We start from the raw sequence: 16,919 nt of genomic DNA, 5'->3' as shown, positions 1-16,919 counted from the left end.
GATGCAGTGAGGCAGAACTTGTTGCCTTTAGCCTCATTCTAGGGAGCCAGATTGGGTAAAGCAAATTTATTAACCTAGGATTTAATTTATAATTTCTCCTGGAGGAGAAAATTCAGAATTCGTCTGGTTCTTTTCTCCCTCCCCCCTCCCTCTACCCTTGCCATGCCTGAAAGGAAAAGTAACCAGCTGAGGCTTAAGGTGTCAGTCACTGATGCAATGGCAGCGCAGGGTGAAATAACCAGTTGCAAACCCTGCCTGGGAGCGTGGAAGATTTGCTGGTGCCGTGCTGAGGGACAGAGCTGCCCCTGGTGCCCGAGCCGTGGCTTCCCAGGCACAGTCCCACGCTTCTAGCCTCTGGTGTGGGCACTGCCCTCGGTGTTCCTGCCTCAGCAGCCAGAAGTGCTGAGCCAGGGGCTGCCTGCTCAGGTAGGGTTCCCATCCCGTCTCCCAGAGAAACCGGCGTTGCGCAAGGGCGCGGGTTGGAAGTCTTGCTGGGGCACGGGGGAAAGGGAAGTTGTGATGGGATAAGAGCATGCGAGGCAAGATCCTGTGGGAGAAGAGAAGGTGACAGCCAGGTTTCTCTCTGCTGCCTGGGGAGCAGATTGTTCAGCAGCTGATGGTTTTTCATTCTCAGTCTGCTCGTCGTTCACGGTGTTTGACCTGATGTAAATTCCTGTTACCTGTTCGTATATCCACGCTTCTGTGTCCAGCGGGTCCCTGTGCCATCACTAACAGCTGCTGGAAGTGTCAGTCTTGCTCTTCAAAGCTAGATTCCTCTCACTGGGTACAATTTCTCCTGGATGTGTGTGCAAACATTCCTTTTACACACTCCTGGACTGGGTGGCTGTGAAGAAACCCTCACAAAGTTCCTTACAAGTCAAGCACACAAACCCTTCAATTATAAAAGGGAAAAACGAGGTCATACAATGTGAGGGTCTGTAGCAAACCCCTACAGGTATGGAAAGGGATGCATGGTGATTTAAAAAAAAAAAAATAAAAATCCCTATCATGACTGTCTGAGGGTGAGACCATGTGGTAAACAGACATCTCACTCTCCCAGAGGTTGAGAGAAAAGGGCAGCTTCCTCCAACATGGGAGAGACAACTCATCTCAGAAATGGGAGGCAGCTAACAATGGACTTGGCTATTTCAGGATCCTTCCTGGTTACCAGAAAAGGATGGAACAATCCAAAGGTGGGAGTGAACTAAGTGATCATAAAAGCCGGGTCACCACGATAAGACTCATGGATTTCAGGAAAGGCACGGGGCTGTTTGGCTGTTATCTGGGACAAAAGTCTAAAGGGTAAAGGATGACTGGCGTTAAGGTACTACTGTATACAAAACATGCTGGTAGACTTTCCTGATGCAGCAGCCAGCTGGAAAGCTTTGTCTGGAATGCCCTGCAGTCCCTGGAGAGGAGTTTGGTACAGACAGGCTCAACCCCGCTTCAGATGTGGCACAAACTCAAGTGTGGGGAGCAGTTCCTTGGCAGCAGCAGACCAGAAGGACCCAGCTGTGAACAGGGTACAGAGGATGTCCAGTGGCAAATTTGGGCTTCAGCAAGAATGACCAAACTCTAAACAGACTTGTGCTACCTTATTTGTTTGTGTTTTGGGATTCCAGCACATTGTACCTCGAGTGTTTCTCGTCCGCAGGAATGTGAACGGCATTAAAATCAAGATTAGGGTGATTGATACGCTGCTGTTTGTTTGCTAACCTGGTTCCAAAAGGTTATTCCGCTTTGTAGTGTGCTCTGAGTTATAAATGAAAGTATCCTGGTATCTGAAATGTGCAGAGTGAAGCCAAAGGTTCGCAGTGCCCTGAGCTGTGCTGAGGTGTTGGGCTTCCTGCCGTCTGGGGAGACAAGGGATATAGCTCCTGCTGTAATAATATTGATAATAATACTGATGAAGAATGAGAGATTTGAAAGAAATCTCATGTAATTACCAAAGCCCTGTGATTCAGCCAGCTTTGTTGTCTTGCTGCAGCCCTCTTGCACACTAAATATGTTCTGTTAGCTACTGCTAGAGGTTCCTTTTACTGTTACAAAGCTGGAGCATGAAGAGAAATATGTGCCATGTCCAGCTTTTCCTGTTCAGGGAGTAATTTTTTCCATGACGTCTAATCTTTTTCTTTTGCTGAACTGTCAGCAAACCCAGACCACTTTGGCTTGGCATTTTGCCCACATCCACCTACATATTTTTCTTAACAGCAAACAAACTAATTAAATGCCTTTATCTTATGAGGCATTCCTTTCTCTCAGGTAGTTACTGATTAAAAAAAATAAATAAAACTTCTCACTATTTGGAGAAAACAAGAGATGAGTCAGTGTGTTCGTGGCCTGGTTTATTATTAAATAAGAAGCCAGGATTAAAAAAAAAAAAAAAAAAAAAAAGCGGAGTGGAAAGTGGAAAAAAATGTTAGTGCTGTCATATTGTGTTTGTGGCCAGTGACAAAAGACTGTTCTCATTCCAGTGAGCATTTCCAATATCCATTAAAATTCATGAGCAATACATTTGCACATGAAGGTGGACAGGGGTACATAAAAGAGGCAGAGGTACCTCTCATGTGAAAGATTATTGTAATAAAATGTAAATTTTATAAACCAAAGTCCATATTGCTTCGTGTTCAATAGCCCTTTCAGTAATGTCAGCTGGAAGTAGAAAGGCAATTATTCAGAGTCAACAGAGGTTCTCCAGCTCTAACAGATAATAAAGACCTTAAAAAAGAAGACAAATATTCAATTAGGAACTTTTAAAAAAGATGCACATTTTTAAAGTGAATTATTTGGGAATGGAAAAATCCAGACAGGTCATCTAAGCCAACATCTGCTATTGGGGGTGTTGAGGGGATAGCAGGATGTGCTCTCTGGAATCTGCGGCTCCCAAGCAATTCCCCTGATGATTTGGATCCATTCCCTGGATATATCTTGTCTAGTGGGTGTCAGGACATATCTGTGCTGCAGAACAGCACAGGATAAAAAGGGAGCAGGAGCAAGGGACACAGAGCCCGGCTGGGTGGTGCCATGAGAGCAGTGGGGCTGGTTCTGAGATGGTTTCTCATGGCAGGACTTAGGAGAAAACATGGTGCTGGTGAGGGCAGGTGGCTCTGGTGTTAACCTGAACTGATCCCCGTGGACCCCCTGGGCCTGAGCAAAAAGGTGCCACTGTCTGAGCATTGACTGCAGCACCCTGGCCAACCCAAGGCACCAGCCAGGCAGCGAGTGCTGAGCATGCTGATAATCTCTTGCCAGGACAGCAGCCACTGTAATGCTCTAAGCTAAAGTGAAAACAACAATAAAGAGGTCTTCAGTTGTCTCCTTCCCTAATATTAAGCCCGGTTCTAGGCTTGCCTGTGTTTGTCTGGAGAACAATTTGTGCCCCAAGACAAACCAGGAGACGCTCGCTGCTATTACCAGCAGCCCTCATTCTACCTTGGGAGGTGTTGCAAAATGTGTAAATCAGCTTAGCTTTTCATCCCTGGGTTTTCTTAATCAGGACTTCAACTCCAGCCTTTGATGCAGGCTTTACTCACAACAGACCTATTAAGTTATTTGCTCCTGCTATTGTATATCCAGGAGATCCACACATGCCCCACAGTTACACAGAAGCCACCCAGACTGACACCAGTGTTTATGCAAATCTGCAGGATTTATCGTTTGGCGTAGACTTTTGGGATAAAGTGCCAACCCTGTACTTAAAAACTATCATGGCATGGAGGAACATCCCAGCCCCAGAAGAAAGAAAGAAAAAAAAAAGCAGGAGCTCTTGGCTTCCAGTGGCACCATCTCTAATCCCAGCCTCCCAGCCCTGAATGATTCAGAAGCAGGCTGAGATCTCCCATGCATTGTTTTGATCCCTAATCCTGCCCCATCCTCCTCCTTTGATATTCTACAGAGGGCTGCTGTTTGCCAAGGGGTGATTAGGAGACACCAGATGCTGGAGGTTTGGTGGCACTGGGCAAAGTGGAGTCGGCGTGGCCCGAAAAAGGAGCTGGGAAGGCCCCATGGGTGGAGCTGATGGTGAGTTTGGCCAGACAGTGATGGTGAGCAGGGCTAAATAACCCTGACCCCAGCTCCCACCCCACCTTCCCACCGGGCCAATTGCAGCAGGAAAACAGGCTCTGCCAACCCAAGCGTTAAGTGTGTGCCTGTAGACACAAATGTGGGAGTCCCTGCCTCATCCCAAAATAGCCCAGAAAGTCATTAGCTTGTTTTAATGCCAGCCCTGCTCCTGCTTGTGAGCTCTGTGGATCACTTGGGCTCCACCAACTCTGCTGTTCCTAATCTTGGCCCTTATCTCAGCACAGGACCTCTGGGAGCTCATCCTTATGAAAAACACTAATCCCTCCAGGACGCCGCGCAGGCTCTCATCCCAGGCTCCTGGATTTACCTTGTGGTAAAACAGGAAACTCCTCAGCTCCTGCTGAATGAAGCCCTGAGCTTTCTGGGGCGTTTCCACTGCCTTTGGCCTTAGATTAGCCCTGGTGCCACATGGGCTAATCTAAGGGAGATTGAGGCTCCTGTGTCTGAGGGACCACGTGGAAAACTGAGGGACCAAAAAGTTGCACAGATCAATTTTCTGTGTGCCTGCAGGGCCAAACAAGCAAAAGTGGGGGCATCATGCTGAACAAATCTGTGATTTGTTCAGGTGTGTTTTGAGAAAAGAAAACCACCACAGCAGAAGAAGCAGGATGGTCAGGGGTTGGTTTGTCACAGGCTGAACATCTCTTGGGCTTTACGTCCTGTTCTTCTGTGTCCTGATGGACATTTAAAAGTAGGATGGCTGCCCTGTGGGTGAAGAATCCTCATTCCTTTTGTGCCAGCTCAGGGCCTGTAAGCAAGGCTATCACCCCATCATTAAGGCTCAGGCTGCTCACAAAGCTGTAATTTCTGTTCGGTCCTTGTAGTCCTGTAAAACTGAGGAGTCAGCATCACCTGGGGCAAAAGGGTCATAATTCACTTAGGTTCAGCTCAACATCACTGGATTAGAGCGTTGAGAGAAGAAGCTGAAGAGTTTGCTATAACATGAGCATCTGCAGGGCCTGTCTGGCTAAGATAAGGGCTGATTTATGTGGAGGCAAAATGTCTTTGATTGGTTCAGAAGGCACATGAGATTTTACTGAAAGGCTAAAACGGGCCAGTGCCTCCTGGCGTAATCCAGCATTGATTATTCTGGGTCATTGTGTGTGTGTGTATATATATATATATATATATATATATGTACATAATCTATACACTGAACTGGTATTTTGGTTTGCCCCCGTGAACAGAAAACTACAGCGTAAAAGCAGACGGGGTTGTGGTCTAGGCCTAAGACAAGGAGCACGATGGGTGTTAGGCCTCAGCAAAGTCATTTTCCTCCTTGTGAGGAGAAGTGAGGGGCAAACTTGCCTGATCACTGGTGCCAGGAATGCTGAATCAGATACCTTTGTTTAGGACAAATGGATGTTAAGCATTCCTGGAATAAGCTACTTGTTCCCATGATGATCACTGTCATGCATTTGTCTTCTAGGTAACATTGCTCACATTATTTCTTTTGATCCCAAAGGGAGCTTCTAGCGGCTTCCCATAGTAGCCATCCCTACAGCCCACCCCAACCCCCAAAATGTTGCCATGCAAACCCAACACACCCCAAAGATCACCAGACATACACCTCCAGCTCTGAGCCTTCCCAACGCCCGGGAATCCTCAGCCAGTATCTCCAGCCTTTCAGAAACTTTCCTCCGTGCCTCAGTTTCACAGGGTATCCTCTGTGAAGGCAGAACCCTAACACAGGAGACTAAAGAAGCACGGTTAGCTCAGGGTGGATTACACGATTACCCCTAGAGACAGAGGCACTTACTGGAGGCCTTCAGTCCCTGCTAAAAGCAGAACATTGGACTCAGCTCTTTGGTTCCTTCTGGATTTGTGTCCGTAGGCAGAACCCAACCCCAGCGTTAGCCCAGGAGCCTGGGCAGCTCAGCCCAAACTGTTGGACAATCAGCTTCGCCAGCAATCTCTCACAAGCAGCACCTGCTGCAGGAGGACCCACCAGAGGAGACGCCTGGCTCTGCTGCTCCTGCACTCCTCTGCCTCCCTCTAAACTCAGGCATGAGCCCAGTGCTCCATCTCCCACACCAAAACCCTCTTGTAGCTCCCTGAGGTGTGTCCCAGGAGCTTCTCACTGCTGGGCTTTCCCGTGGCTGTTTAACACCGAAGTGGAGGCAGCCTGGGTGGGATTCGGCTTTCCTTCCTTCGGCCAGCCCAGTTCTCCTGAGCTCACCTGGGCTGTCTGCTCTCCCTCTCTGGTCAGTGCAGGGCACTCAGCTCACCCAGAGGTACAGCCCCGTGAGTGAGAAAGGTGGGACGAACAAATACACTGAGTTTTCCTCATTTTCTCTCCACAGGTTGCTGTGGGAGCTTTGGGACATTTGCAGAGACACCCAAAGCTGGGTGTGCTGCATTCCATCTGCCTAAGAAAATTTATATTTAATGAACAACCTATACAATGTGATTGAGTGTTGCTGAGAAGCCCTATTCACCCTGGTTTAATTGCCTCTGAGTGGGTCACTTATTTCTAGCCTTTGCAAATATGTTCTTTTGGTCCTCTGTTGGTGCTCTCAATAATTAATTGGTTAGGATGTTACCTGCTGCGGTCTGAGTACAGCTCCTGACCTGGGATGTGCTGGAGGAGACCCTGCGCTGCTGCCTGGTGCTGCTGTGGGAGGATCTGAGTCCTTGGTGATGCTCAGACTCTTGGTGCCATGGATTTTGAGCCCCCAGGAGCTGGCATGCTGTGCTGAGGCAGTGGGCTGAGCCCTTCCCTGGGATCTCTGTCACTTCTGGAACAGCCTCTGAGACCACACATCCCTGTTCATCCAGCATGCTCCAAGCAGGAATGGATAGGAAGAGGAGGCCAGGGAGGGGTGCAGCAGCCAGAGGAAAACAAAACAAACCCACAGCCTCCTTTTTGTCAGGAGCTGTCAGAAAAACATCGGTGGGGAGCTGATTTCAGCTGCCACCTGACACCAGGTGATGTCATGGTGCTGTCTCGGGTGGGGTCTGCAGAGAACAACTTTTGGTACAGGAACATTAAAGATGTAATGATTCGTTCAAACAATGGGAGTCAAGGGAAATAAAAGAGGAGGATAAGAAAGTAATTGTCATAATTAGGCAGGAGGGGAAAACTGAATAGGCTGTGTTGGAGGCAGAAAAGCGCTGCTGGGCTACCTGCTGCAGGTGTTGAGCTGTAATGGCAAAGTCTCAAAAGGAAAAATTAAGAGTTGTGTAATTAATACCCTATGAATAATGCAAATAGGTGCCCTCACAAGTAGTTGTATAACTGATTTTGTTACAGGGATGCTGCATAATTCCATAATGTGCTTTTCATTTCCAGCTCTCTTCTTGATGTTCTTCCTCCACATTTTCTTTTGCAGGAGTCGGCTTTCTTCTCACTGAATTCCTAAGTTTGCCATGTCTGTCCCCATTTTCCTGCTGCTAGATAGAGAGATTCTTAATAGCTTTGCTCAGCTAAGATAGGAGGAAGTGAGAAGTGGATCCCTGGGGAGCTCCGTTGTAGGTGTCAGGGAGAGAGAAAAAACCTGTAGTGACTGTGCAGGGTAACAGGCAGAGTTACAGAGGATGTTGGCAGCTGTACTCCCACAAAACACTGAAACAGCTTCTCCAGGGAAGCCGACACCTCCAGCCTCTGGAGATCACAGTGCAGCCCTGCAGGATACAGAGGGGAGAGAAAATCACCTCTGGAGAGGGCTGAAATGCACGGGCTGTCCTTTGTGTTCATTTCATTTTTGAGAGAAAGACAGGACAGATAGGTTTGCGGCTTAATGACCTTTTTCAGACAAAAGATCAGCACTTAATGTAGCCTAAGCGTGAAACACACTAGATTGGAGCAGCCACTCCTTGGAGATCCTCATAACTTCTTATTTGCCTGTATGCTAGAAAATACCTCACCCAGATGTGAGTACTTCTGGTGAGGAAATCTTCCTGTCCCCGGTTCTCTTAATGGCTTGGTTGAAGGATGGGGTGTCAAATAGCACTAAATTTTAATCCATGGTTAAAGGATTATTTCTTGGCTCCTCAACAAAATATTCTGTGGAAACCTGGGGATCTTATGTGTGTCACAACAGAATATTTATATCCTCATTCAGTATTAATCGTGTCACAACTCAGCCAAACTCTGCTGGCATCAGATGTTTGTACTGACATCTTAACTTCCCTGCTGTGGGCCAAATTCCTTTTGGGCAAAACTGGAGTGTTGGATTGGATTGGTTGTTCAGGACGAGCTTTTAGGAGTTAAAAGTGCTGGAGGGGGAGCCAAACCCAAAAACTGAGGCTGGCTCCTGCCTTCTGGCAGCACCGGTGACTTCCCTCTTCCTTCTCACTCAACTCTCACGGTCTCTTGGGGAGCAGCAGAGCTGCCCCCAAAGCCCCAGCATCTCTCAAGACCTCTCAAGAAATTAAAACTTTGTGTGGAGCTGAGGTGCTGGGGCTCGCTCTCCCTGCAGGACACCCAGCGCCTTGCTCAGCAGCGAATCTTCTCTGCGGCTGGGTCTGCTCCTCGCTGGCTGCTGGCGCAGGAGCTTTGATATCTGATCAAGGAAGATAATTGAAGCCTCTCAGGAGGCCTTCGAGGAAGCCATAATCCCCTGGCACGACAATGTGGCTGGTGAGGAGTGGCCAGGGCTTGGCACAGAGCCCCTGGCACTCACCAGGCATAGGAAGGGGGTGAGGGGACATTTTTAGCTGAGATATATAAACCTAACTTTGCTGGGAGCATTCATCCCCTTGGCTGGAAGTTTTTGCCCTTTGCATCTTTGCCTCTGGTGAATTTTGTTAAGCTGGGATGCATTCAGGGCCTTAGAGTAAACCTGGGGAAATAAATCGAGCTTGGGAAAAGAGCAGAAGGGCAGGAGGAGGCTTGATCAAAAGCAGTGTAGCTCTGCAGCTGCCCACTCTGTGTGTGCACGTGTATGTCTGCAATGGGTGTGAGAGATACTTGGTAAATCCCTTCTTTGTGGGCCAAAGAATGACCCTTAGAGGAGCAACATATCAAAATATGGTGAAGAAGGCAGCTGGGAGACAAGGGGAGGAGTCATAGAAGTGGTTTGTGTTGGAAGGAACCTTAAAGATCATCCGACTCCAACCCCACTGCCATGGGCAGGGACATCTTACACTGGACCAGGCTGCTCTGAGCCCCATCCAACCTGGCACAAATAAACCACAATAAAGCACTGCAAAGAGATGAGGCCAAAAGTTAAGTGAGCTACTGGCAGCTCCTATATTTCTTGATGACTCAGGAGCAGCAGCCCCATGTACCATTTTGGACCCAAGTCCTTGCACCTGGGTTTGGATTTGGGTTGTTGGGTTGGGATAGGGTTAGAGCTGTTGTCAACAAGTAGCGTTGTAGGGGAATCAGTGGGGGTTTGTATCCTGTCTCGTGTGACTGCTAAAAAGAAGGTAAAGATGACTTATTCTGTCACAAGAGGAGGTAGAAGCAGAATCCAAGGGCAGGATGCATTTAGACTGATCAAATAAATGCTTTCAAGGTTTTTTTTTCTAATGTGCGTGAATATATACACACCCACACATACATATTTATGTGTCTGAATATGTATAACAATACATACGTAATATCTATTAATATTTTTTAAAATGGCAACTGAAGAACAGTGTAGGATTCTGGAAATATTTAAATATTCACTAAAGATAAAGTGGGCACTGTGATAAGTGACTGGGATGCAGAAGGCATTTTTCCTATGAGCACTGTACTTCCTAACTGCTTAGAGAGGAATTATGGTTTGATTTTTCCCTTGGGTTTTTAATACAGGAAACTCTTGAGGCAAAACTGAATTTGAGGAATCTCACCCAGATTGTGTTTTGCGAGTTGGGAGCAACCATACCAGTGCTCATGGCCGAGGAAGTGGATGTTTTTTCCTCTCTTTTGCAGATGGGATTTGATTTTCCGCCAGCAGCAGTGTCCCAGGGGAGTGGATTATGGTGTTGTGGCAGAGCTGTGATGTGTCTAACTCCACGCTTTGGCAGCCTTGAGGGACACACCCTGAGGCAGCTTTTAGCCACGTGGATGCTCTGATAGACCTCAGGGAGCTGGGATGGAGTAGCTAAAGGGGAGAGCTGCAAACTGCTGTGGGACCAAGCAGTTGGTGGGACCAGGTCAGCAAAGCATAGCACAAGCAGAGATGAGTGGTGCAGTGGAGCTGGGGTTGTTTCTCCTGGAGAAAAGGAGACTCAGAGGTGACCTTATTACTCTCTACAGCCCCCTGAAAGGTGGCTGTGGTCAGGTGGGGTTGGTCTCTTTCTCCAGGCAGCAACTGACAGAAGGAGAGGACACAGTCTCAAGCTGTGCCAAGGGAAATAAATATAGGTTGGATATTAGGAAAAAGTTTTTCACAGAAGGAATAATAAAGTACTGGAATGGTCTGGGGAGGTGGTGGAGTCACCATCCCTGGATGTGTTTAAAGAAAGCCTGGATGTGGCACTCGGTGCCATGGTTTAGTTGAGGTGTTAGGGCTGGGTTGGACTCAATGATCTTGGAGGTCTCTTCCAACTCAGTGATTCTGTGAAATTCTGTGAATTCTGTGAGTCACTGCCATCTCCATTCTCATGTTTTAGTCTGCAAAGAGTAATGGCCCCGTCTGCAAGCAGCTTGTGCTGGGGGGAGTTTGGTGGATTCAGTGACCTGAGAGCTCCCTGCCTGATTTTCAGTGTAAAAATAAGAAATGAGCGTTGCGTGAGCGAGCGCGGGTGTGCCTGTGCAGGGAGGAGCACGGGCACCCGGCTGTCCCCGTGGGGGCAGAGAGGAAAGAGCCACACTAAAGAGCTAGAATGGCTCAAGATCCCGTCCCTATTGCCTCCTACCTCACCCCGCCTCACCCTGTCCCTGTTGATTCCTCGTGTGACAAATGAGGTTTACATTTTTGGTAAAATTTTAAAAGTTGAATAAAAAGGTAATAGGAGATAGAAAGTAAAGGGTTAAGCGGTTGAGTGTTTGGTATTTAGTTGAGAGTATGTTTATTATTTTTGGACATATTTTTAAAAAGCTTTTTTATTACATTAGTTTGTTGCATATTTATAGACTATTATTCATACTTATATTTCTTTACAGGATAATTTTTATATTTTAGGAACTGTTTAGTATGGTTATTTTTGGGGTTTGTCTTTTTTAGAGTATGCATGGGTTTTGGTTATGGTTTTAGTTTGGTTTTTTTATTACATTTATTTTGGGCTTTGGTTTATACTTTTTTACATGTAGATGTTGATAATTGGTATATTAGTAGTAGGGTTTTTATTATATGCTTATTGGATGTTATTTTGATTAAATAGCTAGTTTATACATAATTATATTAGTTACTACTACTACTATGTTACTACTACTGCTACAACTATGCTGTTAATAGTAGAAATAAAAGTGAAGTTACTTTAACATTATCTATATAGCATTTATTTTCATATTTGTGAAAAGCCAGCTTTACACTATGTATTTATAACACTCGCAAAGAGCTCAGGTGGGGCTGATCAGTGGGTTGGGTCCTTCCCTGGGAAGTCCCACTGCCTTGTTGTGACCCTTGTGCCAACTTGTGACGCTGGAGGAGCCCTGCCTGCAAGCTCACAGAGGGGACGAAGCAGTGGCACGCACTGGGGGCCTTTGTGGCACACCTCAGAGCGGTTCTGGGAATTTTACATGGAAACAACCTGACTTCACACGTTTTTCTGGATGCTGTATGGGCACTGGCTGGAGCGGGGTGCTGCAGTGTGGGGCAGGAGGCAGCAGAGGAGGTGGCATTTGAAGGAGCAGTTCCAGATGTCTGCAGGCGTCGAGCACAATGCTGGCCAAGTCCCAGAGGTCGGCGTCCCTCTGGTTTTAATGGGAGTCAGATGCATAAAACCCCTTGGAAACAGGCTGCTGTTGTTAAAGGAATGACATCCTTCCCTGGAGCACATTTTCTAGGCTTGCTTCAGGCTAGAGAGTCTGCCAGCACATCCTGAAAATACCGAGAAGCAGAACAGTCCCTTTCCAAGGGTGAGCTTGGCTAGCTGTGCCACGGGGGACTGCACCCTCTGCCTGACCCCAAGCCAGCCCTGCTTCCCCCCTGCCCTTCAGCTGCCAGCACCCACCCCACTGGGGGGAAAAAGAGAACCACTTATAGGGCACAGCCTTCTACCAGCAGGGCTCCTTCCTCCACATTTGTTGGCCTTTTAGTTTATTTTTTTCTTTCAACTCCTCCAGGAAGGAGGAGTTGAGTTACCTCTCAACAAATTGAGAGGTAAGGGAAGCTCAGAGGGAAGAGGGGGAGGATCAGGTATGCCTCAGCTTCCCCAGTGGCACAGGCTGGTTCTGAGCCACGATGACTCCCCAGCCCTTTCTCTTTGCTGGGTGTGCTTGCCAGCGCAGCTTGTTAACAGCAGCCTTCACCATCGGGCTTCACCCTGGCTCCAGTGGCTGTTTTGGTTACTAATGAGGAGAAATGAATGGATGAAGTCCAGTGGCATCTGCAAAGCTGCCTCCTTGCCAAAAACTGGCTGGCAAAGCCCAGCCAGCCCCGTGAGCTGGAGTCACCTGTAGCACTTTGCTTGTTGGCACACGCCGAGCCGGCTGCCACCCGGGGCGAAGAGCTGCTGCAGGGCTGCTGCAGGGCTGCTGCAGGGCTGCCTCGTCCTGGCAGGCCTTTGGGAAGGAAACACAGGGTGCTGTGCTGAAAGTGTGGCCAGGGCTGTGTCCTTGGCACAGCCATGGGGATGCCAGGAGCAGTTCTGCAGCCCTCTCTTTCCCCAAAGCTGGCAGAGACAAGGATGGGAAGCGAGCCCCTCAGTTTCCAACTCTGCAAGGATTTTTTTCTTTGGAAATGACCTGGAGCTGGGACCTTTTTGGCAGAGAAAGCATTGCCCTCGTGAAAGGGAGGGAGGTGCAGGGTGTGGGTCGTACCTGTGGCCAGAGAGCTTGCCTGCATCTGCACTGGCTGCCCTGTTTTGCTGCACCAAAGCAAACTTCTTCCTTGGGAATTGGTACAGTGAAAAATGTGTCAGGAGCCCAAAGGATAAGGGGAGAACAGAGATGATCCTGAGAGCAGTTTGGCTCGGCAAGCAATGGAGCAGTACCACCTTTCTCTAATAAATCACCATCAGAATCTGCATTTGTGTTGAGACCTGGGGAATAAAGCCTTTTCTGCTTTGGGAAGCCAGTCATCGAGCTAAGTTAATCTCAGGGCACCCAGGATCTTCTTCAAGTTGGGATGGCCTGGTCTGCTGAATAGATTTTAAATCTTACCTTTTTTTAAAGGAAGGTGTAGTCTTTTGTGAGCTGTGGAGACTGGCAGAGGTTAGGCTGAAGTCAGCCTTTATACTCACCACAAACGTCTAGACTTTGATTTTGCAAATGCCTAAGCCCCACTGCACGTGTGCTTTTGGATGTAGCTACTGTGATACAAGTTTCCAATGTCAGTTGTAATTGAGGCCGGCTAAACCTCCTACAATGCCCCTAGCTAAGCATCTTTGCAAAAGCAAGGCAGTGCTGGGGCAAAGCCAGCCTCACTGGGGGTTTTAAAACACAGCAGACTTCGGTAATTCAGCACAGGACTTGGCATGTTTTGCATGTTAGTGGACTAAGAAAAGCAATCCTATTTAAATAGATAAAAGGGAAACGTATTGGACCCGCTCCCTGTTGAGGCAGGGTCAGGGCATGAACTCCTGTGAAAACTGGCTCTGCCAGGATTTATTTCCTCTGATCCGATCAGGCAATGGAGACTGGGGTGGGGGAGACTCGTCAGGCAAATTTCTCTCCCTGTGCATGTTCTGAGTTGGCCCAAGGCCCTTATTCCTGTCACAGTCAAGGGTTACTCTGTGCCTCTGGGGCAGAGCAAACGGGCTCCTGCCTGCTCTTCCAGGGGAGAGTGCAGAACATCTTCCCCCTTCTCCTTGCCACAGCTGTAGTGTTTGTCTTACACTTCTGCATGTTTCTACTCGAGTCTCTTAGAGACAAGGTGTTTCTGTGTGGATCACAAGTTGCTCTTTATTAGCTTTTAAATGGTCTTAGCTCTACATCACTGCAGAGCAAAGCCTGAAAGCCTCTCCCACAGTATTTCAAAAACACCAGGTAAATAAGGTAGCGGCAGCATTGATTTTAAATCCCATTCTTCCTCAAGTGCCTGCTGAATGTTTCTCTATAAGCTCAGGACTTCTCTGGTGCAGGAGTGGGGGTTTTCCAGCCCAGGTGGGTCACGCCAACCTCTCCAGTGTGACAGTGTCCCCGGGGCACAACCTCCCCACCCTGCTCTCCATCACAGCTCACTGCCCTCCCGGCCCCACGTCTCACTGCCGACAGCCCCTGACGCTCAGCCCGACGTGTTGGGATCTGCCTGTGCCACCTCCTCTGGAGAGGGCTTCCTGTGCTCTTACCCTGCCCTGCTTAATCAGCGCTCGCCTTGGGGTGTGAGTCCCTCCCTGGCTTGGGTTGGCACTAGTGGTGGACATGGCAGTGCAGGGTAAATGGTTGGACTCGATGATCTGAGAGCTCTTTTCCAACCTAAACGATTCTGTGATTCCACAGGAGTGCCTGGGTTTGGCATTTTACCGCAGCCCTGGGTGAAAGAGTGTCACAGAAGAATGATGCGGGGAGGCACTGGAGCAGTGCTGGGAATGAACCGTCCCTCTCCAATTCCAACCTGGTGCGGCCAAGGTTGTTACAGGCTTCATGCAGAGACCTGGGCGCACTTTCAGGTGGATTTGGCCAAAGACTGGCAAAGTGCAGCTGGGCATCTCCTCCCCTCAACCTCCTAGCCACAGGACTGGCGACCAAAGAACCCACTGCTCTGTCTTCCTTGCTTGTGTGAGTCTCCTCCAAAGAAACACATCAAAATCAAGGAAGGGGAAAGGCTGGATGCTCCCTCCCCAAGGCACAGGGACAACGGGATCTGATCAACAGCTGAGCCCGGAGACAGCCAGAAAGTTAACACAGGTTTGCACCCCATGAGCACTTTAGCACCTGCAGGCTTTGCCTGGGATTTTTGGAGACACCCATGAGTTGGTCTGCACCTCGTGCCACGCAGCTGGGGCTAAAGGAGCGAGGAGGAGAGGAGATATCCCCTCCTCCAGACCTCTCTGCTAAGGGAGGCCTTGCAGAGCAGCTCCCACATGCCTTGTTTTTCTTGCAAGCCTGACGTTGAGTGGAGTGGAGCCAAGGTGGTGCAAGAGAGGAGAGGAGGCAGGAATGAAAGGGCTGAGGTTTGCCTCGGGGCCTCTTTGCAATCACCCAGCAATTCTCTCCCCTTTCCGCCACCTCCGAGCAGAGCAGCGTGTTTGAACCGCAGGCCTGTCGAGTCCTCTCGAGGCCTGTACAAACACGGCGCCGAGCAGCAGGTAAATAAAGCTGCCTGGTGCTGGGAACAAACTGCTGCAAGGACAGGTAAGGCAGCAGGGGCCGTGTCTGCCCCGGGGGCGGAGGCTGGGATGGAGGAGTCAGGAATGGGGATGGTGTGAGGCACCTTCCCCGCTGCTGTGGGGCTCCTGCTCGGGGAGACGGCACCGGCGGGTGCTGGCAGGAACCCAGACTATGCCACCGGAGCCGTGCAGGCAGAAAAACCACATCTAGAGATGGAAAGGTGAAGGTTATGGTCACGGGCGTCATTTCACTGTATCTTTCTTTTTTTTTCTTATGTTCCTCCCTGGGCTGAAATAGCCACCTGGGGCCATGGTCAGAAGCCCAAAGGAGGCAGATGAGCAGAGTGTCTGCAGAAACCCTGCAAGCAAAGCTCTGCCTGATCCTGGAGGTGAAGAACATGAGGAAGAGCTGATGTTCATCTCTCAGCCCAGCTGGGCACCTGGAGCAGGCTCAGCTCCATGGAGCCCTTCGTGTCACACACCACCTCAAACCCACCTCCCAAGCCTACAGTGGTGGGTTTTTTTTAAAGAGCACACCTGAGATTGGAAAGACAAAGAAATGCCTGTAAGTCTCTGTCAACAGTCAGAGACTTCAGCAAAGTCAGAGGAGTGCACACACGGCTAGAAAAGTCACCCGTAGGAGACCTTTACAAAACAGTAATTCCTAATTGCTGCATTACTGCCAATTTAGCATCCCCCACTCACCCCTCCTGCCCCCAAGGAAGGCTGGTTCACAGGGAAAAATACCCACTCCAATACTGGCAGCATGTCATTGCAATCCTTTGTTGGTTTTTTTTTTTGGTTTTTTTTTGTCTAGTGCCAGCTGTGTTGCCTTCTCTGTAATGCATAGCTGGTGCCTATTGTGAAAGACAGCATGGAAATAAGGACTCATGAGTGTGGCCTCATGTTTAATTAGAAGCTAATGTACTATCATTATTAGGCACTGAAGGAATGCACTGGCGAAGCAGTGTTTGAGCTGTTTTAAAAGCATTTTACAAGTGTACTTTCCCCTTGCTTTGCTGGTGTGAACCACCTTTATTAGGAGGTGCAAGACTGCTGTTACCTGGTCTTACAACTCTTTTGCACTTCAGGCAAGTACTGGAATTTAAGTATCTTTAATCTCACTGTTCAGGAGACTGTGAAATAGAAGGCAGTGGTGCGTGCTAGGCTAACCCAAGCGTTTAACCTTGAGAGACCAAGTGGTCTGTGGTTGAATTTGCTATATTGAGACAGTGATGAAGCACAGCTTAATGAAACATGGCCACCTTATTGGTGTCCAAGTAAGTGGAAGGAAGCAGTAGGAAAATGACAGTTTTGTTTGCTGACTGAGAAGTTTCACTGTCAGCACCTTTAGGAGCTTGCTGGGCCTGCCATGCTCTGCTAAGAGTGGCACTGCTTTGTGAAGCGTGGCTCCATCATCTACTTTTTAACACCATTTCATTCTCCACAAACAGCTACAGCCTAAGAGGAATCCACCCCAGCTGCACATCAATGTGTTACACGCATAAAGGTTAGGTTATGCGAGGCTT

The 16,919-nt window shown here is 48.6% G+C and overlaps 1 long non-coding RNA gene across 1 annotated transcript in view; it reads left to right on the top strand.

The window, feature by feature from the left end:
- LOC131378497 (uncharacterized) overlaps nt 1-16,120 on the top strand; it is a 37,039-nt gene extending 20,919 nt beyond the window's left edge. Inside the window, exons 2-3 of the long non-coding RNA XR_009207592.1 lie at nt 14,561-14,968; nt 15,689-16,120. This is a non-coding gene — a long non-coding RNA (uncharacterized LOC131378497). The remainder of the gene's footprint in view (nt 1-14,560; nt 14,969-15,688) is intronic.
- Nucleotides 16,121-16,919: the final 799 nt, after the last annotated feature.

Source organism: Hirundo rustica, chromosome 2 (genome assembly GCF_015227805.2).
Source record: "Hirundo rustica isolate bHirRus1 chromosome 2, bHirRus1.pri.v3, whole genome shotgun sequence".
NCBI classification, from domain to species: domain Eukaryota; kingdom Metazoa; phylum Chordata; class Aves; order Passeriformes; family Hirundinidae; genus Hirundo; species Hirundo rustica.
This window is presented reverse-complemented; position numbering and strand designations above follow the sequence as displayed.